Below are 25,489 nucleotides of genomic sequence, written 5' to 3' on the forward strand. Positions count from 1 at the left end.
ATTTTAAATTTATTTTCCTCTGGATCTTTCTTCAAGATGACACACTAACCTATAAGGACTATTAGTCCATTTATGTCTGAGAAAGATTTAGCCAGAAATTAAATCACCATCAAACTGTAGATCTGGAAGGTTTAGTTGGTTAGACTCCCAACTGACTCTAGACCCTCTGTCCAGGGTTTGAAGATGAGCAGGTCAGCAAGGTCAATATCATGTGGGAAATTACTCTGAAGCAATACTAGCTTCCAACACTAGTTTCCATACAACCAGGTAAGCTACCCCAGAGACCAAGAACTAGAATGCTTATAAATACAAATAAAATGCTCAAATCACATTGTTTATTAAATGAATTTAATCACACAGCAAGGGGCAAAAGAAGACAGTTAGCATGAGGTAACACGCAGGATAGCATGCAATTGGGATGCCTGGGTGGCTCAGCTGGTTAAGCATTGGACTCTTGATTTCAGCTCAGGTCATGATCTTGGGATCCTGGGATCAAGTCCCATGTCAGGCTCTGTGCTCAGGTAGGAATTTGCTTGAGATTCTCTCTCCCTCTACCCCTCCCCTCTTCTCTAAATAAATAGATCAATCAATCAATAAATCAATCAATCTTGGAGGGGGGTGGAAAGGATACCATGCAAGTTGTTAAAAGTCCATACTACCTTGATCTAGAATGACACAAATTTCCTGTATTGTGTTTTTCCCTCTGATGCACTAACTTCCCTGTGGCAGGTGTAGTCATAAACACCAGAGCTGATATCTGAGCAAGGGGCCCACAGACAGAAAGTTCCTCAGGTCAGTGATATACACACATACTATCAGAAATGTAGGGGCAGGTATAGGAGCTGACCACAGTAGCTTGTCATCAGTCTGTTGAATAGCAGTGGGTTTTACTTATACCCCTTGGATAGAGTGCATGCAGAGTCAGAACAGGAGTAGGTGTCCTCAATGGGTGGCTGATTTAGGAGTGAGATGGCTCTTAGCCCAGAAATGGCAAGACCAGATATTCCTTCCAACTCTTTCTGTCATCAACCCTTTTGTTTGTTCTGCCACAGTCTCCATGGACTCTATTTTTGGCACATTTCACATATTATTAATTTATTTTTTGTACTTAAATCCATTCTGTTCTCATTTTGCAAGCTACTAGCTTCTTCCTTATGTATGTTTACCATTTATTATACATTTTGCCTATAATTCATAAGGTACCAGCCTATATACTATGTAAAATTTGTATTTCTTATTAGTCTATCACACCTTATTTGCTTTTCTTGTCTTCATTGCAGAGTTGAAGATCCTCAACAATACATAAATTCAGGTCGTCCTAGTGCTCTTTCTTGAGCCACATCAGGCAACACCACAGACACCCATTCAAAGGATCACATTTTAAGGAAATCAGGTGTCAATTCAAGAATGCAAATTCAGAGACATTAACATATGCATCATGTAAAATGTGTGCAGACTTAAATATATTTCTGATTTGTACCTTATTTTTTTTTTTACTTTCTGTACCTTGATATTTTAGCATATTAACACAATGGGGCCTTTGGTGGCATTATATAAAAGGCATGTCCAAGATAAGAAATTAAAGTTAAATCTAATCCCAAAGAAATAATAGCTTAATCTTATTGAAACATTCATATCAACTTATGTTCAATTAAAAAAAACTATGTTGACAAATGGGTATATTCTATTTAAAAGAAGAAAGCTTAGAAATTCTAGAAATCGAGGTCTGCTCTCAATAAGAGATATCAGGGGTAGAAGTCTGGACTTCAATGGTGTTTGACGGCAAATCTTGTAACAATTTTAAAATAACGATTTTCCTGTAATCTTAACTATTTAAATTTGTCTGTAAGAGTTGGCTGAATAACAAATGTCCTGCCTGATTGTTTTTCGACTTCAGCTAATTGGAACATTTATGTGACATTTTAAATATTTAGCTGAACAACCATGAGTTTATTTTTTAAACGAGGTACAATTGTTCTTCTCAACCATTACTATGATTTACATAATAAGAGAAACTACTGGTGGAAAATATTAACATAGCATTTCATTTTTATCTAGACTATTTTGTTTCTGTGTAAAATATGGGGCTGGGCAGTGTATTAGTTAGTTACGACATCTGAAACTGTCATCCAAATTGTAGAGTAAGTGAATTGGAATTGCAAAATTAGAAAGGGAACAGAATAGCAGGTAAGAAGCTTAGGAAAATATGGGAAGACAATTTCAAGCAGCAAAAGAACTTCCTGAAAAATACTAAACTTTGAAAAGAATTTGGAAGATATAATGTATTTCAAAACTAGCAGATTTGTATCAAGATTTGACAGAGTATAGTCACACTTCAGTTTGTGGAATGGACTAGACTCTAGGCCACTAAAGAAGTTCTCCGGGAAAACAGCAACAACAACAAACAAGCAAACAAAGAAAAAAAGAGTTCAGCAAATGAGTTAATGGCTATGTAGGTGGTGAAGGCTGGATAAAGGAATATTTTCCAAAGACACAGGGCATCCTGGGATATGACGCACTTCCTGAAGTGCCATTTGGAGAACTTACTTTCTAAGCTTTAGGTTTCTCATATTGACAATAAACATTTTAAGACCAACCTCAAATTTGCGTAAAGTCCTAGTTTAGATAATATGCAAAAGACTTCATTTTGGTCCTTTTTGGATACCTTTCATTAGCTAAATTAAATTTGGTATACAAAGGTACAGAATGTAAAAGGAGAAAGTCAGGTCTCTGTAGTTCTTTCCCAATAAGGTCAGTGATAAAATTTTAATTAGAATAAAACAGTGATAAAACAGTGATAAAATTTTTAATTAGTCCTCAGATATGTTATTTCTTACATCATTAGCATGGGGGAGAGGCACAGCATACATTTGGGTAGATTCATAAGAGAAGCAATGTATATTTTGCAATTGATATTTATATAAAGGAAGACAGAGTTCACTTCAGACTTCTTATATATTCATTTATTAAATTAATATCTATCTTGTACTGATTATGCGCCAAGTGCTGTGCTAAGTTTTAGAGATAAAAGAGTGGTGAAAAGGCAGGAGACGATGGCTGTGATTTGGATCTTTCAGCCAAATTGGGAATTTACAAAAAAGTAGGGCGCCAGAACTTTTATTTGTGAACAGTCCATATTAAATCCAAAGGGGTTTTTGTAGTAAAATAAGGATGTAGACAGAAAATGGAATCCCTGTACTGTCCAGAAGAAACCAAAGGGCCGAATCACCATGTGTCACAAGAGTGATGCAGCCTGCTACCCTCTCCCATGGCATGTCCAGGGGAGACCTGGCTTCCTTTATTATCAATAGCAGCTAGGTCTAGGAAATTTAGAGAGGCAAGGTCTTCCCTAGTGCTGAGCTGTCACACTATAGGCCACATTCTCTATATTTATATTTCAAAATAAATTAAAAATAAAAAGGAATATACCTTCTAACTTTTAAATTCAACAATTTTGTTTTATTTACTATTGAATATGGATTTCTGGCATTTGGCTTCTCTGTTCCATATTTTCAAGGGGTTTCAAAAATTTAAAAATGAAATTGCATTAAAGTACAAACTAAACTTCAGAGTCATGCAAAATGAAACTACCCTGGAGGGATGCATTGAATAAGGAAAATGTACTTTAAATTATTTGGCTATCTAGAGTTAAAGATATTAATTGGAAAATATCATCGATTTCAGGTCTATACACTTCCCAAACCCTTCATTGTTCTGGCAGTCAATTTCTCTCTCTCTTTCTCTCTCTCTCTCGGACTACTGAGCTGGAATATTGGTGTCCTTCTTGCTCTTGGGCTAAGACGTGCTACCAGCACTCCTGGTCCTCGGGCCTTCAGAGTCAGACTAGAACTATACCTCTGGCCTTCTTGGGTCTCTAGCTTGCAGATGACAGATTGTGGAGCTTCTCAGCCTCCATAATCATGCAAGCCAATTCCTGATAATAAATATCTTTATTTACAAATATAAATATATAGACAGATTTATATATATATATATCCTATGTATATTTATAGATTAATATATAAATGTATATGTATTTTATATATTATTTAGATTATATATCTGTTTATATAATATCTACTTTTGGTTCTCAATAGACAGTACCATAATTTTCAAGCATAAGCTGAACTTGACAAAATATTTATCTTCCATGAGAAAGATCCATGTCTCTAGAATTAATATAGTATGACCTCCACATGTTCTATTTTCTAGGTGTTATTTCCACTGCCAAAAAATATAATAGGATAATTAAAAAACTCATTTTTAGAGAAGAATAAAAAATAGAACTTTCATGATAATCAGGTATATGGTACTAAAAAGTAACAAACCATTTGTATTGAATGTTCATCCAGCTAGTTTGGATTCTAAAGATGTGCTGTTCAATTGCTAATCTTCCCACCGAAACTTTTGGTCTTCTTTAGCTGAGCAGACCTCTGGTTCTAAAATTATTTTAAAAATAAAAAGCTCTGTTGAATTTGATTTTTACTTTTAAAAAGCCTGCACAAAAATGAACAGAAATACTATTCAACATTCAATTGTAACCAGAATGTAAATAAGTACACATAAGTCCCATCACTCAGCATTAAGTTGAGGAAATTCTCAACTTTGAAGTGTTTAACATTGTACAGTATGTGAATAAAGTGCTGTATATATACATGTATATTTAATTTTAATTAATGATACAATTTATACAGATTTCCAAGTTTGCAGAAGAGTTGAAAGAGGTGAGGTTATTAGCTAGCCTGATTGACACATCCATTGAGATATAAAATATGCTTACATGCATACATAATCACTAAGTATCCCTTGCACAATATGCAACCCTCACTTGAACATGATTCTGCTTTGAAGATTCTTAACTGAAACTTTAGGTTTCCTTAATTTACAATCTGATTGATAGCTTTAAATTCAACACAGTGGTTGGAAATCTAGGCAATAATCTGTCTCACATATTCAATGCATATGAAATTCTCTCTCAGGGAATTAAAAGTGTGTGAAAATGTGGACACTTCACTCCCTCTTAATATTCTTCTGCCTAATTCAAGATCGTGTCTAAATTTTAACTGATAAGCATTGAAATGCCAAAGAAAAGATAGAGAAAAAAAAAGAAGAAACAAATTGTGTCAAAAAATAACAGTTTAAGAATTCTGATAACTCACCTAGAGTGTTAGATGTTCAAAGAAAGAAATCTGTGAAACTAAGGAGTCTGTCATTGTGCCTTAAATTATATGCAGTAATTCAAAAGTCAAAATCACATTCAATTAGTAACCGGTCCTCGTGTACCAAGGCTTTGAAAATTCAATTTTTCCCAACTCAGTGTAATTCGAGTAATAAATTTTACAATTTGAGGATTTATGTATTCCACCAGTTGGCAATATAAATCTATTTAGCTATTACTCAGGATGCTAATCCTTCTGTCTGTGCTAAGAGCATTGGCTTAAGCAATTAAATGATATATGTTTAAGAGTCTTTAAAGTATGACATAATTAAATTTTTATTTCTACAACTCCATTCTCTCATATTTGATTTACATTTTCTTCATTAAATCATGGAACACATACAAATTATAATGATAGTAATTACATTTCTATGAATAAGAGTATATCTATCAATATATTAAATCAGTCAATACAAGTTTCTTTAGAATCTCATTAATTAAAACAATTAAAATATTTTCTACTGGACAACTCGGTGGCTCAGTGGGTTAAGAGTCTGCCTTGGGCTCAGGGAACGATCCCAGAGTCCTGGGATTGAGCCCTGTAGATGGCTGTCTGCTCAGCAGGGGACCTGATCTCCCTCTCTGCCTGTCGCTCCCCCTCTTATGCTCTCTCCCTCATTCTGTCAAATAAATAAAATACTTAAAATTTTTTTTAAGATTTTCTACTATAATTTATTGGGCTTAAGTAAGGCATTTTTTTGTGGAGATTTGTTTTGTTTTTCTGTTTGGAGGAGATATATGATGTTACTAAGAATGAGCTATGAAAGGAGAACTTGGGTGGCTCACTTAGTTGGGCGACTGACTCTTAATTTTTTTCAGGTCATAATCTCAGGGTCATGAGTCTGAGCCCTATATCGGGCTCTGTGCAGAGTGCAGAACCTATGTAAGACTCTCTCTCTCTCTCTCTCCCCCTACCCCCTTAGGAAAAAAAAAAAATTAGGGCAGTCGGGTGGCTCAGTGGTTTAGCACCACCTTCAGTCCAGGGTGTGATCCTGGAGACCTGGGATGGGATGGAGTCCCAAGTCAGGCTCCTTGCATGGAGCCTGCTTCTCCCTCTGCCTGTGTCTCTGCCTCTCTCTGTGTGTGTCTCTCATGAATAAATAAATAAAATATTTTTTAAAAAATTAAAAAGAGCTATAAAAACAAAATAATCAAAAAAATAATCAGACTTTTTTGAAAGAAAATTTTATTATAATTAAAAATGTTTATTACATTTTAAAGAAGAAAAAAACTTTCAAAGAAGAACATTTTCCATTTGCACTTATTGCAAAAACAAAATATCAGACCAAAGAGCATAAAAGTTACCTTTCTCCAACCTGCCCCTTCTAAGTTTCCACTTCAACAATCCTCCTGAGTGATATAGTCTCTGTTTTCACCCTTTCCTGATATGTAAGTAGCTACCAGACAACACATTATTTCTCCTGACAGCAAGCAGAAGGATGTACTTAGGATAGCAACAAGGTAAGAAAGGGTGAAATTAATTTTACATTTCCCCTGAGGCCCTTCTCTCCTTATTACCAACTACATTTCAATTGATTTTCTCTTTCTGACACAATGAGGAATTAATAGCACTGATGACCTTTCAGAAGGCAACACAAAGGATCTTTCTCTATATACGAAGTATTAAGAAATTATTGAATTCCTTAATAAGATAAAGCCAAACCTTCCAAACCCAACAACGTCAAGTTTTCCATTTGTCTATAGACCTCTCACTTCTAAGCATGAGACTGGAATCATTTGGTTCATTTCCCCCTTGATATTCTACTAATATTTTTCTGTCACCACTGTGTAAGCCTCCAGGGGAATAAATTTCAATTATTTGCAGAGAACTGAGATGAGGGGCAGATTTCATTAAAATCTTGATCTTTAACTTCTAATTAAAGAGTAATATACAAGTTGATAATATGACTTTCAAGATATGATTCTCCCTAGCTTTGTGTTGTTTCAATGAATTTTCCGTAACTCTCCTAAACCCTTAGCACTTCCTTGAAATTGAACTCAGAGTACACAGTCAATAGACAGAAATTCTCCTTCTGGCCAGTCCATCCATGATCCAGTTTAACAAGTTCTGGTTTATTCTAATAGGATTTCTTTCCACCATGAGTGGTTGTCAGCAGGGATAACCATTACCATAGATTTTACCATATAGATAAGGGATAATTTTAACACATTATTCTTTATAATATTGCTTTCATGATTTTGATGTCTTTGTCACTTATTTTGTTTTCAATAAGAAATTAATGATTTATGGTCTCCAGGGTAGTTCAGTCAGATAAATATCCAACTCCTGGTTTTGGCTCAGGTCATGATCTCAGGGTTGTGAGATGGAGGCCCGAGTCAGACTTTGCACTCACCATGGAGTCGAGTTTGCTGCTTCAGATTCTCTCTCTCTCTCCCTCTGGCTCACTGTCTCTCAAATTAATTAATTAATTAATTAATTAAATCTTAAAAAAAGAAAAAAGAATTAATGATTTAGATTTAAATTCTCCGTAACAATATGAGGAGAAAAAGATTTGAATAACCTTTCATAATTAGTGCTCATAGACATTGCTGCAAGTAGGAATGAATAAAATAGAAGCCAATTTTCTCTAGCTTGTCCATTCTATTCTACTTTACATAGATAAAGCTTCCACAGATAGGTGATAACTTGTTATCAAAGGAATATGAGATAATTGTTTCATTGCAAACAGGAGGGAATAAAGCCCAGAGAAAGAAAGAATATAAGCAAACCTTCAGTAATAGATCTTTCTAATGTTATAAACTACTTTAGTCAGTTATCATTCAGCTCTGGGACAACATGATAAGATTGAGCTATCGTACCTCTAGGAATCAAACAATAGCCACATTTCCCAAATAACTTTATGTGCTTCCTGGGGTTTCCTAGCAACCAGAAGAAGCTATCCTGAACAAATTTATGGGAAAAATAGGCAAGAGAGTGAAGAGGTAGGAGCTTGAAATGAAATATTCCTATGTTGTTCACGTAGTAGAGCTCAGATGCAATTCCTCCAAGAGAAAGACTGTTGGAATATTTGATTTCGAGCTCTTGTGAGCAAAATATGCTAACTGTATTAACCATTTTGCTTATTTTTAGCTTATTTCATTTCAGTAAGAATTAGGCTGTCTCATTAGGTTATAGACTGGCAGTGCAGAAGATCGTTTTTTGTTTTTTGTTTTTTGTTTTTTTTTCTGTTGTACCAGAATAAACAGTTACTAATCCAGACAAAAGTCTACATGGGAAGGAAATTTAACACACTCAGCAATACTGGACTTCACATCTAGAAAAGCCACCATTTTCACTATGATCTATGTGAAAGATGCTCCCCAACTTATACATTATACACCTTTACAACTGCAAATGTTTCAGCAAGGATAATACTCATATGTGCAGGTATAGAGTGCTAAAGAAAAACTACATAAATATACAGAGTTCACTGTGTTATCATTATAACTTTACTGTAAGCTTGAAACTATTTTATATTTTTTTGTTTTTTAAGTAGGCTCCATGGTAGGCATTGGGTATTCAAGCCCAAAGTGGGGCTTGAATTCACACCTTGAGATCCAGGCGTGAACTGAAATCAAGAGTGAAACACTCAACTGACTAATTTCTCCGGGCACTCCTGAAACTGTTTTAAAACAGAATGTTTCTAATCATAAAATAACGCTATTAAAGAAAAGTATAAAAGCCAGCCACATATAATCAATAAAATAGAAATAGCAGCAGCCTACATTTAAAACTCCTACCATTCAATAATTAAAACGTTTTAAAAAATAGAAAAAATAGGACAAGACCAAAAAACTAAAAAAAATAAAAAATAAAAAAACTCCAACAATGAAGCACAAATGAAAACAAACACATAAAAATATATACAATCTTCATATCAAGAGAAACAGAAATTTAAAACATAGTTATCATTCTCTACCCACCAAGTTGGCAAGGTTAAAAACTCTGACAATAAACTAGTGTTGAGAATGTGGAGCAAGAGGAATTCTTATACGATGCTAGTGGATGTGTCAATTGATATAATGCCTTAGAAAAAGCTGGAAATTGACAAAATTGAGGACAAATGAAAACTTGGACCCCATGTTTCTACTAGAATGTATATGTTTTCAAGGAATTGTACAAGAAAATGAACATATGACTATAACTTCCTTGTTTGTTATAGCTAAAAACTAGCAAAAACCCAGAAGAAAAAGAATGAACATTAGCTAAACAATTCAACATGGTTCATTTTAAAAAGATAAATTTGAATGAAAAGAAGCAGTCAGAATAACATCTGTGGTATGACATCATTTATACTATACCTAAAACATGCCATATTGGGAAAATATTTTTATATATATATGAAATATTTACATTATATATTTTATATTATATATAATTCATATATATGAATTCTAACATTTTATTAAAACCATAAAAAAGCAAAGAATTATAAACACAAAATTCAAGTTCATAGCTGAAGATGAGAGCTGATTATGGTTGAAAAAATATATACAAGGAACTTCAATGATATCAGGAATTCTTTTCTATAAATTGGATTATATTTTATATGTGGGTTTTGTTGGTGTTATTAATTTTCTATTACTATTATGCAATGCTATAATTTTTTTGTTTTTCTATTATGTCATGTAATAATATAACAGATATTATAGTGTATAAGAGTGTTTTATGATTTTAAAACAAAATAAAATTAAAATTCTTCAAATGCTCTATCACATCAATATTTTATGCTTTCAGACAATGCTTTCTAATAAGCCCTTTGAGAATATTTATTAGATTAGATAGATAGATAGGTAGATAATTTTAAAGAGTCTGAATACTTTTTTTAATCAGCTGTGTTTCTTTCTTAGATTCAAAAATTTGAATGAAATATTAAATACCCCTTAGGTCAAAGATGAGAATAAGATCACTTCTCATATTATGTATATATTTATTTAATTTCTATGTTATTAAAACTGCTCGAAACTTGGAAATTAGACAAAAAGATTCTGTGTGGTTTTCAATATCTATAAGAATATTCCATAACAACCCATTCTGAGGGTCATCTGATGCTTTAAGAAAATGTAACTTTGTAGGACTATTCCCTGTATTTAGAGCCCAATTTTGTAAAGTTGGAATTTAACTTGTAGAAGATTGATAAATTGCAAATAAATATTGACAAAATAGAGATGCAGATGGTTTCTACACTGTAGGGGAAAAAAATTGTGGTTTTGTTGCCTTGTAGGGCATTAATCAGTTTTGAATCTGCTATAGATGACTTACTTCAGCTTTTTCTTTCTTTTACTGGCTGTATATTTTAGTCTTCTGTATCCTCTTTTGAATGAGTTTTGTTTATCCTGCTGTTTCCTTCATTGATTTGTGAAATAAATATTTTACCTATGCTCAATATATATGTTATTGTAACTTCTTTCAAAAATTGTTACTCTATCCCCATAGCAAGCTTCTGAGAATTATGACTTGCAAGAAAATTGGCTAATGATATCCCTTCATGTGTCACAATAATGTCTGTGTATCAAAAAGTGCTCTGTATGTTTTCATGACTGTCAAAATTTTAAGAAATCCTGATTGGGCCAGAAAATCCGTGACTACATGGGAGGTCCCAATTCAAAAAGTATTATTTATAATCTGAATACACGTGGCACAAAGGAGGGGAAAACTGACATGATTGAACAAAAAGCTTTAAAACATGAGGTAGAAATGAGATATTAGAGATGATACAATATTAGTAATACAATATTAGTAAAGAGTAAAATAAAAGAATTAAAACATTGCACCACAAATTGCCTTTCTTTATAAGCAGTTAGGGCTAAAAATCATCACATAACAAAAAATTAATAGCTATTTTTAGTATTATTGAAATAATAATATACAATACGGCTGTCAAGAATGAGGTATAAAGAGCATAGTCCTCACCATCATCATAGTCCTCACCATAGTCATCAACTGGCAGTAATAGGAATTAATGCAATTTTCCTGGAAATAAATTTTGCAATTGTGTCAAGATTCTTAAATTTTCTCATCATGCTTCATTAACAAATCTAATTTAAAATATCTTCTAAATAAATGAATATTGATAATATCGATAAAATCATGTGCATATGTATGCATAAATATATTCATCATAGTGTTGTCTTTAGTCACTTATATGTTCAACCTTAAAGTAACAGGTAAATGATGAGATGATGAAATAATCATACTGTGAAATATTATGTGATATTAAAATAATAGTTTCACTGTTTTTAATGTCACAAGAAATGCTTATATCACAATATTAAGTTAAAATTTTATATTCAATTCAAATTACAGATTTGTTTCTAAAACCATCAGAAAACCCACTAGGTAGCATTAAGTGCTAGTAGGAGTGTTTGTTTCTATTTTCCTAAAACCTTTCCGTGCTAGCCACCTATCTTCCACATGAAGAAAACACTAATTTTATAATTGGGGAAATATCTTAAATATAAAAGAGATGAGGAAAACGTAGGCCATTAAATATTCTAAAAAATACAAAACTAAAGAGACATTCATGCTTTTCTCAAAATATGCTGAACGCATGCATGAATTGTTTCAGGAACAAAAGGATCCATAAATGAATGACTTCATGAATATATAGTAAAGTCGTTACAATAACACAATCTAGCAAAGGAGCAAATATTTCCTCCTAAACAGAGCTCAAGTTTTTTCTTTATACTAAATAGAGAAAAAAGAGGCTAAGAGACTTAAAAAGAACACACCTGGTCATAGAGGATGGTTTTATTCAATCTAAGTAAATAAACTAGTTCAAGGACTTCAGTGTTCAAAAGCAAATGAATGTTTCAACTTTAGAGACTCCTCCTTATCTAATGCTAAAAAAGAATACCAGCAAGGATTATGCAAACAGTGAAGTTAAGGCAGACCTGACATTCAAGCACTATGCATAGATAAGGCCAAAACACTTGTTAAAATATTTAAGTACTTTCATTCTGGTTGCCTAGAATCCCCATGTCCCCTGCCCCCTTTCAATACTACTTCTGCAGGACTCTCCTGCTATCACCCTGAATAACTCAAGGATTATTGCCCAGCAGAGCAGGGGACCCATGAAATTGCCCTGGTTATAGCCAACATCTAACCTGATTAGTTGGTACCCTATGTCCCCAATTGTTTAATAATTTTAAGCTTACCTAGATTTAAGATTATACCTTGGAAACTGTCTACTTTTTAAAAATGTAATCAATTTTTTTTCCTAATTCAAAATAACCTAATTGGTCAAGTGCAATTGTTTTGTTTTTTAACACTATTATGAGCACACAAATCTTTTATTTATTTTTTTAAAATTTTTCTTAAACTGTCTCTTTCATTTATTCATAAAAGACACAGAAAGAGAGGTAGAGATAGAGGCAGGGGGAGAAGCAGGCTCTAGGACCCCAGGATCATGACCTGAGCCGAAGGCAGATGCTCAACCACTGAGCAACCTAGGCATCTCACAAATCTTTTAATAGAAAAAAAAATCCAATAACAGTCACAAAATGTTTCTAGATTTGATTTTCAATCATCTCAGTCCTGCTGGGAGACAAGAGTCACCAAGAAGGCACAAACAAAAGCTTTCAGATCACTTATTTGGTGCCTCAATTGGGAATTCAAATCCATGAGCTCATCCTTTTCTTTCCTCATTTTGCAGCAATATTAGGAGCAACCAGCCAATTTTACTATATTCATTAGTTTGCCAAAAATGTATGAAAGTATCATATACACAATCCTTGCTTCTCATAAGTGTTTGATTGAGAATATCTAATTCTAATGGGTTTTTTTTGCGTCTCTATTGCCAAATCATGCCATAGACTATCAGTGCTCTCTTTCTTACAGGAAAGTCATTACTGCCTTTAACCTAATCAAATTAGAGAATCAACTCCAGAAATTCCAGAACCAATTCAGGAACATCATCCTTAAAATACTGTTCTTCTAGAACCATTTTCAGTGTCAAAATTTTTATTGGTTAAGGTTCTCCAGAGAAAGAGAATCAACAGGAGGTATATTTTAGATAGGTGGTTAGATGGTAGGCAGGTAGACAGACAGACAGACAGACAGAGACAGAGAAAAGAGAGAGAGCGAGAGATTGATTCATTATAAGGAATTGACTCACAGGATTATGGGAGCTGAGAAGCCCCTAGATCTCTAACAGGCAAGTTAGAGACCCAGGACAGCCAGTGGTATAGTTCTGGTCCAGAACCTGGCACATTCAAGATTTAAGAAAAGCTAATGTTTCAGTTTGACTCTGAGAGCTGGAAAAGCCCAATGTCCCAGCTCAAGGTGTCAGGCAGAAGGAAGTCCCTCATATTCACAGAAGGGTTAACCCTTTTGTTCTATTCAGGCCTCAACTAATTAGATGAGACCTCATCACATAGGAAGAGCAATCTGCTTTACTCCATCTACCAATTCAAATGTTAGTCTCATTCATAAACATCCTCAGAGACATTCTCAGAATGTTTCACCAAATATTTGGGCACCCCTGTGGCCCAGTCAAGTTGACACACAAAATTAAACATCACAAATGCCCAACTGCCCAAGTTCTGTTCAAATTTTTACTGTCTAAACTCATGATCCAAAAAAATTTGAGCTAATTATGAATTTGTAATGATTCTACCTTTGTCAAGCTGAAGGCTTAAGTGGTCTTTCCAGACTTTGTTGTAATTGGTGCTTAACTGTGTTTATTTTGTAATATGGATATGGGGTAAGGGTAGTAGATGAATGTGAGGGTCTGAAGCAGTCTTTATATTAAAAATGCAAAGTCAAGTTACTGTCAATTTAATATCAAGGCAAAAATACACAGACTTTCTTCTTGTAGTGGTTTTATGACGTGTACTTGATACTTTCAGAAACATTAGAATAATATATTAAAGCTTAGTTACAGCTAAAAAACTGGCAGGGAAATAAACTCTCAAAGATCACATAACAGACATAATACTAAGCAAATACGACCACACATAGTATACAGACTGTGTATGATCCCATTTGTATAAAATTCAAATGCAGAAAAACAACTTTATGATGGCAGAGGTCAGAGACTAGTTATTTTCTGAGAGTGTTGACTATAAGAAGGCTCAAGGGAGCTTTCTGGAGTTACGGCTATGTCGTGTATTTTGATCTGGCTGGTGGTTACACAGTTGTAATAATTCGTAAAGTGGCTTACTTAAGATTTGTGCACTTCACTGTATATGAGTTATACTTTAATTAAAGCGTTTTTTAAAAATCATGATTTTTTCCTAATAAAATATTTTATAGGCAATCTGAAATACATGCCAAGGTTGGAGGAAAGCAAGCAAACTAAAACAAATTCTAGAGAAAAGTAAATCAAGCAGTACCTGGGTGGCTCATTCAGTTAAGCGTCTGCCTATGGCTCAGGTCATGATCCCAATGTCCTGGGATAGAGTCCCACTGCAGGGTCCCTGCTCAGCAGGGAGGCTTCCTCTCCCTCTACCTCTGACCCTTACCCCCATGTATGGTTTCTCTTTCTCTCTCAAATAAATAAATAAAATCTTTTAAAAAAATAAAGTAAATCAACATGTTCCAGCAGTTAAGATGAGTTCAGCATACTAAACAAGATTCCCTCTAGAGAAAGCCAATACTTCAATCAATATAAACTGTTTATAGTTATCACTATAATAGTATTCATGCTGGTTTTTTCTGATTTCTCATTTGGAACAGACACTGTTGTATTCTCTTGTATTCTCCTTAGTAAGCTTCAAGGCTTATATGAAACACTACATCAAAAATGTGTTTACACTACAAAGAACTAAATTGAGGTACAATATGACACCTTGAAAATGATTTCCATTAAATGTATTTTTTAAGTTAAATATGAGATTTTGTAAAAAAAAATATATTTAGGAGTTAAAGCATTTGCTACATTGAACAAGAAGAAAGGAAGAAGGAAGGAGGGAAGGAAAGAAGGAAGAGAAAGATAGAAGAAAGAAAGAAAGAAAGAAAGAAAGAAAGAAAGAAAGAAAGAAGAGAGAGAGAGAGAGAGAGAGAGAGAGAGAGAGAGAGAAGAAAGAAAGAAAGAAAGAAAGAAAGAAAGAAAGAAAGAAAGAAAGAAAGTTTCCCCAAATCTAAAAGTATGGAATAATACAAAAAATGACGACGACAACAACAGTATTTGCAGATTCTCTAGTTAAATTTTAAATTATTACACACAGATGTTCTCAAAAATTTACCTTAATTTTACTAAGCATTAACTTGTGTCCTTTAGTTACTTCTCTTCCACCATTATGATACATTGAATAGTTTCCATCCTCAATTTATCTCTTAAACACATACTTTATGACAACTATAGGAATAATCAGATGCCATGCTTTTGAAGGAAAAGAAACAATGCCTTTTGACTGGTTTTATCAGACCAGACAGGTGAAGGTGAGAAATTCCAAATGAGCAAAACTACCCTTCAGATTCTCTAAAACTGTCTTGAACTCACTTACACTTCTAAAGCCTAAAGAATTTGTTTTGCATTTTAAAGTGTTTGCTATCTCTTTGTAAATATGTAAATACAATGGTACTGAGCCCAGTGAAGAATCATTAAAAGAGAGACAGTGAAAAAATAAAAATAAAAAAAAATAAAAGAGGGACAGTGGAGTAACCCCAATATTACCCATTAATTGAGAGGCCTTGAAGTGATGAAAGCTATGTATTGTCATATAAAAAAACACTGATGACTTTAACAGATGTCATAAATGCTTTCCAAAGATTCTCAGAACTAATTTGCTGAGTTTGCTCTCCTCATCACATATAGGTTGCCTGCACACAATCCTACATCTTTCCAAACCTGAAGGGGAGATGGCTTTCTTATATGGATATGACTTGTTCCCATCTCTGTGTTTTCTTGTCTCGTTACACTGCCTGTCCAAATAAATAAAACCATTAATGACAACAATGTATGCCTTTTTAGTAAAAGATGCTATGTTTCCAAGTAGTCCATGCTCTGCATTTCAGAGCACATGTCTCCTAAGCTATTGTGTGGGGAAACTGCTAGGGTGTTAGCTGTACCCAGAGTGCCCCTTCATCAGTATAAAAAAATACTAGATTGGTTAAAAAAAGAAAAGAAAATATATGTTTGAGCCAATAAAAGCCCTCATTTAGTCTGTCAGGGATTAAAAAAACATTAGAGTGAAGGAAAGTATCATTTTATACTATTTCAAAATAATTTCTGAGGTCCCACATATATCCGTACATATATTTTTATGCAGAGTAATTAATCAAATACTCTGTCCTAAAGAAAGTTTACTTGGAAAGTATGATTTGTTCACTGCTAATATATTTTTTAAAGGTAAAATGCAGAAGTTAAATTTTTTTTAGATTTTATTTATTTTAAGATTGTATTTATTTACTCATGAGTGCCCCTCAGAGGTCACATGGTTGAGAGAACACACGTGATTTGGAATCACAACTGGAGCTCTGGTCTCCACCTAACAGTACGTCTTTTTTTTTTTACTATTTTTATTAATAGCATATAGTTATCTTTTTACTTAAATATTTTTTTAATTTATTTTTTATTGGTGTTCAATTTGCCAACATAGAGAATAACACCCAGTGCTCATCCCATCAAGTGCCCCCCTCAGTGCCCGCCACCCCCTGCCCACCTCCCTTTCTACCACCCCTTCACTTCCCTGTGGAGAGAAAGAGAAGGCAGATTACAAGGCATTCTTTTCAGATCCTGGGGCGGCGGGGGGGGGGGGGGGGGGGGGGCAGTGCGGGAGGACCTCAAACAGTCTCAGCTTTTACTGTGATGGTTATTCTTTTCTCTTGCAGCTGCACATCGATATGTAATTCATATGACTTCTTGAAACCTGAGTTTTAGACTAAGAAATAAACTGGTGGTCATATTTTACTCTCACGTTACTCTGGTACGACACCAATTCAGATATCCAAGGGTATTTCTAGTTAATAGAAGATCATAGTTTGATGTCACTATATGCACTGCAAATAAATCAGTCCAAATCTAGAGAACGCTGCTGGGATAGTCCTGCCCATGAGGAGACCAAAGAAATGATTTCTTTAGGGCATAGGATGCAAACACCTGAAACATGATGAATTCCAGGAAAAGACTGTTCTTTTCACCCTTCTTCTGCAAGCAGTCAGGACTGTGAGTCCAATACTGTGCCAGGTGTATTTTGAAGCCATGGAAATAAGTACTGAATGCTGCTGTTGCCAGGTGGAAAGACATCACCAAGCCTGCTTCAACTAAGCGAGAAAGTAGAGAGCTAGGTGGAAGTGCTGAGAAAGCAATGTAATATAGAAACATGTTCTATGTGATTCTCTGATTGGAGGTGATAAGAACTCTTATCAAACAGCCAGAAATCACTTGAGGGTGGTAACAGCAGAGCAGACGCATGACTCAACTGATCTCCTCCACAGGGACTCATCCTTTATTAACATGAGCCTGGAGTTAGAACAAAAAAAGAGAAAAGGATCATTCACATTTCATTTAAAATTTCCCCATTTTTGAAGTGACTGATAAAATGCTCTATCAACTTCTCTAGTAAGATTGATTTAAAGAACCAACAAATAAATTATCAGGAAGTTTGATGCATCTTTTGAAGAATACTGATAAGGTAATAAGAATTTTTACAAAAGTAGAAGGACTTTTTTTTTAAGATAGTGATACTTGTGTCTCTATTCTGCATACAGGACTTCTGCATTTTGGGACGCCTGGGTGGCTCAGGGGTTGAGCGTCTGCCTTCGGCCCAGGGCATGATTCTGGAGTCCTGGGATTGAGTCCCACGTCAGGCTCCCTGCATGGAGCCTGCTTCTCCCTCTGCCTGTGTGTCTGCCTCTCTCTCTGTATCTCTCATGAGTAAATAAATACAATCTTAAAATAAATAAAATCTAAAAAAAATTAACTTCTGCATTTTACCTTTTAAAAATATATTAGCAGTGAACAAATCATACTTTCCAAGTAAACTTTCTTTAGGACAGAGTATTTGATTAATTACTCTGCATAAAAATATATGTATGGATATATGTGGGACCTCAAAAATTATTTTGAAATAGTATAAAATGATACTTTCCTTCACTCTAATGTTTTTTTAATCCCTGACAGACTAAATGAGGGCTTTTATTGGCTCAAACATATATTTGCTTTTCTTTTTTTAACCAATCTAGTATTTTTTTATACTGATGAATGTAAAAAAAAAATCCCAGAACTGGAAATTTTGTTTCCCATAATACTTAAGGCAGAATTCTGATTTTGCAGAGGGTAGAAAATGCCCCTTGAATGTCGAAGTAAACCCAGGAAGTGGTTAAGCCTTGTTAAAACAATCAGTCTTTTTTTTCTTTTAAGAATTTACTTATTTATTTGTTTTAAATGAATTTGCTTTTTATTTTTTTAAGATTTTATTTATCCATGAGAAACATAGAAAGAGGCAGAGACACAGGCAGAGGGAGAAGCAGGCTCCATGCAGGAAGCCTGACGTGGGACTCCATCCCAGGTCTCCAGGATTACGCCCTGGGCTGAAGGCTGCGCTAAATGGCTGAGCCACCCAGGCTGCCCTTATTTATTTATTTATTTGTGAGAGAGAGAGCACATGTGCAAGCAGGGGGAGGGGGAGAGGGAGAGAGAGAATCTCAAGCAGATTCTGTGCTGCCCATAGAATCCCACATGGGGCTCAATCTCATGACCCTGCGATCATGACCTGAACCAGAAATCAAGAGTCGGTCCCTTAACCGACTGAGCCACCCAGGCTCCCTTTAAAACAAACTTTCTATGAAAGTTGCTGATGACTAGGTTTATATGTTCTGGGAATCAGGCTCTTGACTCTACTGGGCTTCCCCCACCCACCCTGATTTAATTTACAACTTGAAAACTATAAAATGTTTTCTGAGTGCGCTGTGCCCTAGCTTTTCCTTTAGCCCCTCTGGACTTACTTTCCACCTTCTCCACCCTCTTCTGGTACTGGATGTTCTAGTTTCTATTTACTATATCAACCAAATTTTCTTTCCCTCTGGCTTCTGGTTGGGTTCATACAATAGGAGGCACATGTAAGTGATCAGAGGAAGAGAGATGCATCGAATAAATATTTCTTTGGCTACGTCCCTGTTGTCCCTTTGTCCGGCACCAGCTGGTTTCCTCTAACTAAAGCCACACCTCCTGCTGGGTACCCCCCTCTCCCACATCCACTCGTCTCAATGGGTCTGGTAACTGTTCAGCTGGCAGTAGCACTCGCTTGACCAGTCAGCATTGGTTTCCCCTGGTCCTCCCCACATTTTACGAAGAGTTTCTTTGTGACGCTCTCACCGGTTTTCACTTCTGACTATACCATCCAAACAGGCTGTTCCCTGATCAGTAAATTCAAAAAGATTCTACACAGTAAAAAGAGAAATACTTGGATTTTATTGCACAGTTAACATAAGAAACATGATTACTGTACCACTTCAGATAATATGCCATGGGGTTTCTATTTTCTCCTTAGTAATTTAAAATTCAGTTTCTCTCTCATTTCACCTCTTCTTTCCTTCCTCCTCCTCCTACTCCTCTTCCTTCTTCTCTCTCCCTTTCTCTCTCTTCTCCTCCCTCTCTGTCTCTGTCTCTCTCTGTCTCTCTCCCTCTGGTGGTCCTAGGTGAATCATCCCTGGGAAGAATTCTTCATTTTCTTAAGTTTTACAAGTTTGCCAGCTCTGTATATTAATAACAGATTTTATTAATTCTATTCTTAAGGATGGGTGGGAAGTGGCTTCTTCTAATTTTATTTGCAAAATGCCTGTCACTAAATATTTATAGCCACAGAACTCACTATTCTCTTTCTATTTGTGTGGTCTTCAAGTTTTTCATCTTTCTCTAATTTTAGGGCTCTAAGTTTCTTCAGCAACTGCTTCTGTGTTATCCCAAGATGTTGTGATGAGAAACTTTGCATCAGAAGAATAATTTTTCCAATTGAGGAACGAGCTGAAAATTGTTTCCTTCCGTGCAGCACTGATGCGCACTCGAATGGCCTCATTCTAACCTCCACCTCCCACACCTGCTTCCCTTGGTGAGCAATAGACTTGCTCTACACTCACTTATTGCAGAATTGTGATTTCAATTTCCACACTAAGTATTTCTGAATCCCGTTTGTTTCATTTGTAGATGTTTTTCTACTCTACAGTTTATTTTTAATATTCTGAAATAAATAGATTTTAGACTTCCCAGAAAATAAGTTTCAGAAGTTCACATATATATCATATTCCTTCCTTGGTTTGATTTTAAGGGGAACTAAAAGGATTTCTTCCTTCTGTAGCCATACTTTTGAGAAGTTGTATTCCGTGAGGACAAGGGCTTTGCTTTCTAAAAAATAAGATGAATCTTACGTGATTTACAATACTATATACGATTTGGCATCGTTACTTTGTTGGAGTTGTAACTGCAGAACTATCTAGATGTCATTCATCTGATACATGAGGCGATTTTCATAAGATAACTGGTTCTTATTTACCTTCATTTGAGTAAATCATGGCTCAATCCAGAGATGTTTTTGAATTATTCAGCCTATGGCTTCACGTAACAGAAGTACTGAGTGTGGAATCTTCACCAAGTTTGGAGATCATGTTGTCTTTCAATAAGGATCCAAGAGCCACATGGGTTCAGACTACAATCCCTGGAACCAAAATACTTGATGTAATGTGTTCGTGAGAATGAAACTTTTGTCACAAAATTTGCCCATAGAAGTTAATTGGAAAACACTATATTATGTTAGCCATGTAAGTAATTGTGTGCTACTGTGTACATATGCACAGTATACGATATATGTGTAGTAATATAAAAAATAACTTATCATGGGATCCCTGGGTGGCGCAGCGGTTTGGCGCCTGCCTTTGGCCCAGGGCACGATCCTGGAGACCCGGGATCGAATCCCACGTCGGGCTCCCAGTGCATGGAGCCTGCTTCTCCCTCTGCCTGTGTCTCTGCCTCTCTCTCTCTCTCTCTCTCTGACTATCGTAAATAAAAAGAAAAAAAAATAACTTATCAGAAATCTTTCCCACTGGCCCGTAAGTAGCTATACATAAAATTCTGTGGAGATCAGCACCAAGATGATAGACTTTCTTCCTCATTTTTTGTTTTCTCATAGAAAATTCTATCATTTCAAGATTGAACACTTCCTTCAGAAGTGACGTTTCCCTTTTTTGGATGGTTTTTCTCTATGTAGATACCCTAGAATGGTGAATTCTCAGGATGCCTCACCACATTCTTAGTTACCTTTGTTAACCAGGAAAACTGAAAGCCGTTCTCTTTTTTTTTTTGCACATTGATCAAAAAATTTAAAAACCTCTGCACGTTGTTTGGCAGCATGTTTTCCTTACATAATACAGAACTAAGGGGGAAAATGGGAGACTTTTAAAGGTTTTATGGCTTTGTGGGTTTAAGGTTTCAAGATGATGATGACTACAGTAGGAGCACCAACAGTTGCTGCTGGGCAATACCCTGTAACTTACCTCCAAGAGGCAGCACACATGGACTGAGAGTGTGAACTGTGGAGCTGACCTGCCAGGTTTAAGTATTGCCTTTGCGGCTTCCTAACTGGACAATCTAGTTAAAGTACTTAACTGCTCTGAGCAGCAGCTCCTCTCTCTTAATTGGGGATAATTAGAGTACCCTTCTCAAAGACCAGTTATGAGCTACCATTTTAAACTACTTAAAACGCTAGTGCTATATAAGTGCTATGCAATCAGTAAATTCTGATTTTGAGGTGTTAATCTCTCTCTTCTACATTTATAGGATTTGAGTTCTGACAATTTCTACCCAATCATCATGGCAACTGGCAGGAGACAGAGTGCTTCTGCATCTAAATATCTAGGCTTCTAGGTTAGCAACAGAAAACATGATCGGTATTTCTATCATGTTTTGACAAAGTTTCCTGTTGCTTTAATGATTCAAAACGGGGACCCTCATGAAGCAGTCAGCCAGATTCTTGACTCCCACAGTAATTCATCTTGGCATAAATTCTTTAAGTTCCTCCCTTGGCCAGAGTGAAGCCTAACTCATGAGTATACCTGAAAGACAAAATCAGTAATGTTCCTCCTCTAGGCCAACAGTATTGACTTTAGGATTGTCTCAGCTATTAGAAAAACGATATTACTAAGAAAATGCGTGTGGCTCTTTTTTAGTTGTTTTTTTTTAAGACATTAAAGAAAAAGAAAAAAAAAAAGAAAAAGGAAAATGTTTTCTTTGCCCCATAAGGGAGGAAAAACAAATTCCACGGTGTTCAGAATCTCCCTTTGGAAATATGTGTTTCATGGAGTTAAAATGTTCCAATGATGTTGTTTTGAGATCATTTGGCCTGTTTTTCATCCTATGTCACACACAAAGAATTCTCCCACATAGGATGAGAAATTGGCCATCAGTTTTTCAAGCATCTGCTTTCAGACACGGCTTAAGCACTTATTTCTTAAAAGACCCCAAACAAATTCCCAGACTATGTGAAAATAGGATAATTCTTAGAAGGTTATAGAGGAGCAGAATCTGGTTTGTCTGAGTCTAACAGCATTTCAATTGTCCTGATGGCTAATTATAAACTTGTTAAGAGATTTGGGGGCGGGGGGGGGGAAGGAGGCATTTATCAAGGAGTTTTCACTATTTGGAGACTGTATCAATAAATAGAAACATTCTTAGAGATTATTGTATAATTTAATATTTGCAAAAACTCAGCAAAATGCTTAGGAATCCTACATACTTGGATCATGCATAGCTTACTTATTTTTTTGGATTTGTAGTATGTAAGAACTTCTACTTCAGTAATAATAATTCTGTCAGAAATAACTTTTTCTCCAAAAGCAAAATTAATATGGATTCAATCATGGGCACATTATTAAACTTCAAATAATTTAGTTTACATGGAATTGTCAGCAACATTTATTTTATTCTTTATATGATAGTGCAGCATTTGTCAAGATTCCTGAAATCTTGATATGAAAATTGCTCTACTTTTTGATCTAATAAAAAGCTTATGAAAATAATAAGAAAAATTAGCATTGATTGTCATTTGTCACCTGGATATAACTAGTTCCTTTGTTAATGTAACAAAATACATAAGAATTAATTGCTTATTTCTTAATTAGCCCTATGTAACCCACTTCACATGAAGCATAGACTATTTTGCATTAAGTATTTTATATAAAGCTAACACTCTTTTCGAGCTTCTAACCATAGCAACAAAAATCATAAAATGCCATGGCTCAAGAAGAAAATATCCATATTTTTAACATTTCTGAATGCAAATATAAATTCACTTGAGCACGGCCTATTTCTGGAGGCTCATAATGAATTCAGTCTTGAATTATACAAGGATCAACAATACTCAAAAGCTACAATGACTACAATGTAACTACAAGGACTACATTCCACAATCTACACATATAACTTAAAAACTTTAAAGGAGCTAATAAAAAAGATCATCTCCCAGAGCAAGTTCTTATTTGTTCTTCAGATCAACCAAAAGCCAGTTCTGTAACTGAAAGTTAGCTCCTTACAGCCAGGTGAAGGGGGCAAGTATAAATTACAAATCATCCATGTATTTTGGCAAGCCCCTCTCTCCTCTACCTTATGGTAGCCGCCCCCCCCCTTTTTTTTATACTAACACTCTAAAATCTGTCAGTGATAAATAACATTACTACAAACAGCATTGCTCTTCCTTTTATTATCACATAAGGGACTCACTGGAACTTACACTTGCTGGTCTAGTGAATCTGAACTAAATCAATGGAATAAATAAAACATTTATAAATAAATCTGTACGTCCAGTCCTAACTTCCCATATGAACCATAGAATTATAACTGCATTCCAATATCACTATGAGATGTCCCTCCAACCCTAAAATTTATAGTTTAACATTGTCTTCTCTTGCAAACGAAACACCATACTTGTTTCCCAAGTGTGTGACCTTGATTCTTTCTTTTGATTCTTTCTTTTTCTTTCTTTTCTTTCTTTCTTTCTTTCTTTCTTTCTTTCTTTCTTTCTTTCTTTTTCTTTCTTCTTCTTTCTTTCTTTTTCTTTCTTTCTTTCTTTCTTTCTTTCTTTCTTTCTTTCTTTCTTTCTTTCTTTCTTTCTTTTTTCTCTTTCTTTCTTTCTTTCTTTCTTTCTTCCTTCCTTCCTTCCTTTCTTTTTTCTTTCTCTTTCTTTCTTTCTTTCTTTCTTTCTTTCTTTCTTTCTTTCTTTCACTTTATATTCTTTAACTTGCCCCCTCCTAACTTTGTTATGTATACTAATCAAAACATCCTGTTAATATTCCCTTTTGTTAATCACTCACAAGGTTATACCATTCCTACCGTCAATACCTAAATTATAGACCCTATTTCACATTTAGCTTATTATAACAGTTTCCTAATCTACTCCATATTCTAAATCATCTAAATATGACTACTAGGTTAATCACCATTAAAAACAACTGATATTCAATGTAGCATTCTCCTTTAAAAGAACCTAAATTATTCTTGAGGACAAGATTTGAATTCGTCAAACTCAAACCAGAAGTTCTTAATTAACTGATGACCCTTATTTCTCATAATTTATGTCTTATTTGCTTTTCCTATGAAATTTTCCTTCCTGATGATTTTCACCTCACATTCAAGCGAACACCCTCACCTGTTCGACCATGTCAGTACATTGAGCTAAAACTCTACCTCTATTAGTTTGCAGAAGAGTCTGGAACATCTTCTGCCATGATGTTCACTAATTCATACCCTACACTCTTCTAAAAGTCCAACTTAACATGTGCCATGTTCCCAAGCACACCATGTGTTCCTAAGCACTCAATATTCATTGAATACCTACCGTATCAGTCAAGGTAAAGTAAATTTTCTGCACAATACCAAAATCTTGGTAGATTAAAATAATGCATGTAGATAGATAATTCACTTGAGCTATGTGTTAATTTCAAATCTTCACTCAGATAATACCCTAGAGGACATTATATTATTTGGAATATGCCTGTTTCCATAATGGAAAGAAAAGAACATGGAGATCATACACAGGCTTTTATAATCTTCAACTTGATATTGAAATACATCACTTCTTTTCACATTCCAGCCCTAATTATAAGAAAGCAAGATGTGAAATCCTACCATTTGTCCTGACAGTGGAGAATTAGGAATATTGCTGGGTTTCCTTATATGCTTTGACATTATAGACTGCAGTATGATCTTTTTTTAAAGATTTTATTTATTTATTCACGAGACACACACACACACACAGAGAGAGAGAGAGAGAGAGAGAGGCAGAGACACAGGCAGAGGGAGAAGCAGGCTCCATGCAGGGAGCCCGATGCGGGACTCAATC

Source organism: Canis lupus, chromosome 20, assembly GCF_048164855.1.
Source record: "Canis lupus baileyi chromosome 20, mCanLup2.hap1, whole genome shotgun sequence".
Taxonomy (NCBI): Eukaryota; Metazoa; Chordata; class Mammalia; order Carnivora; family Canidae; genus Canis; species Canis lupus.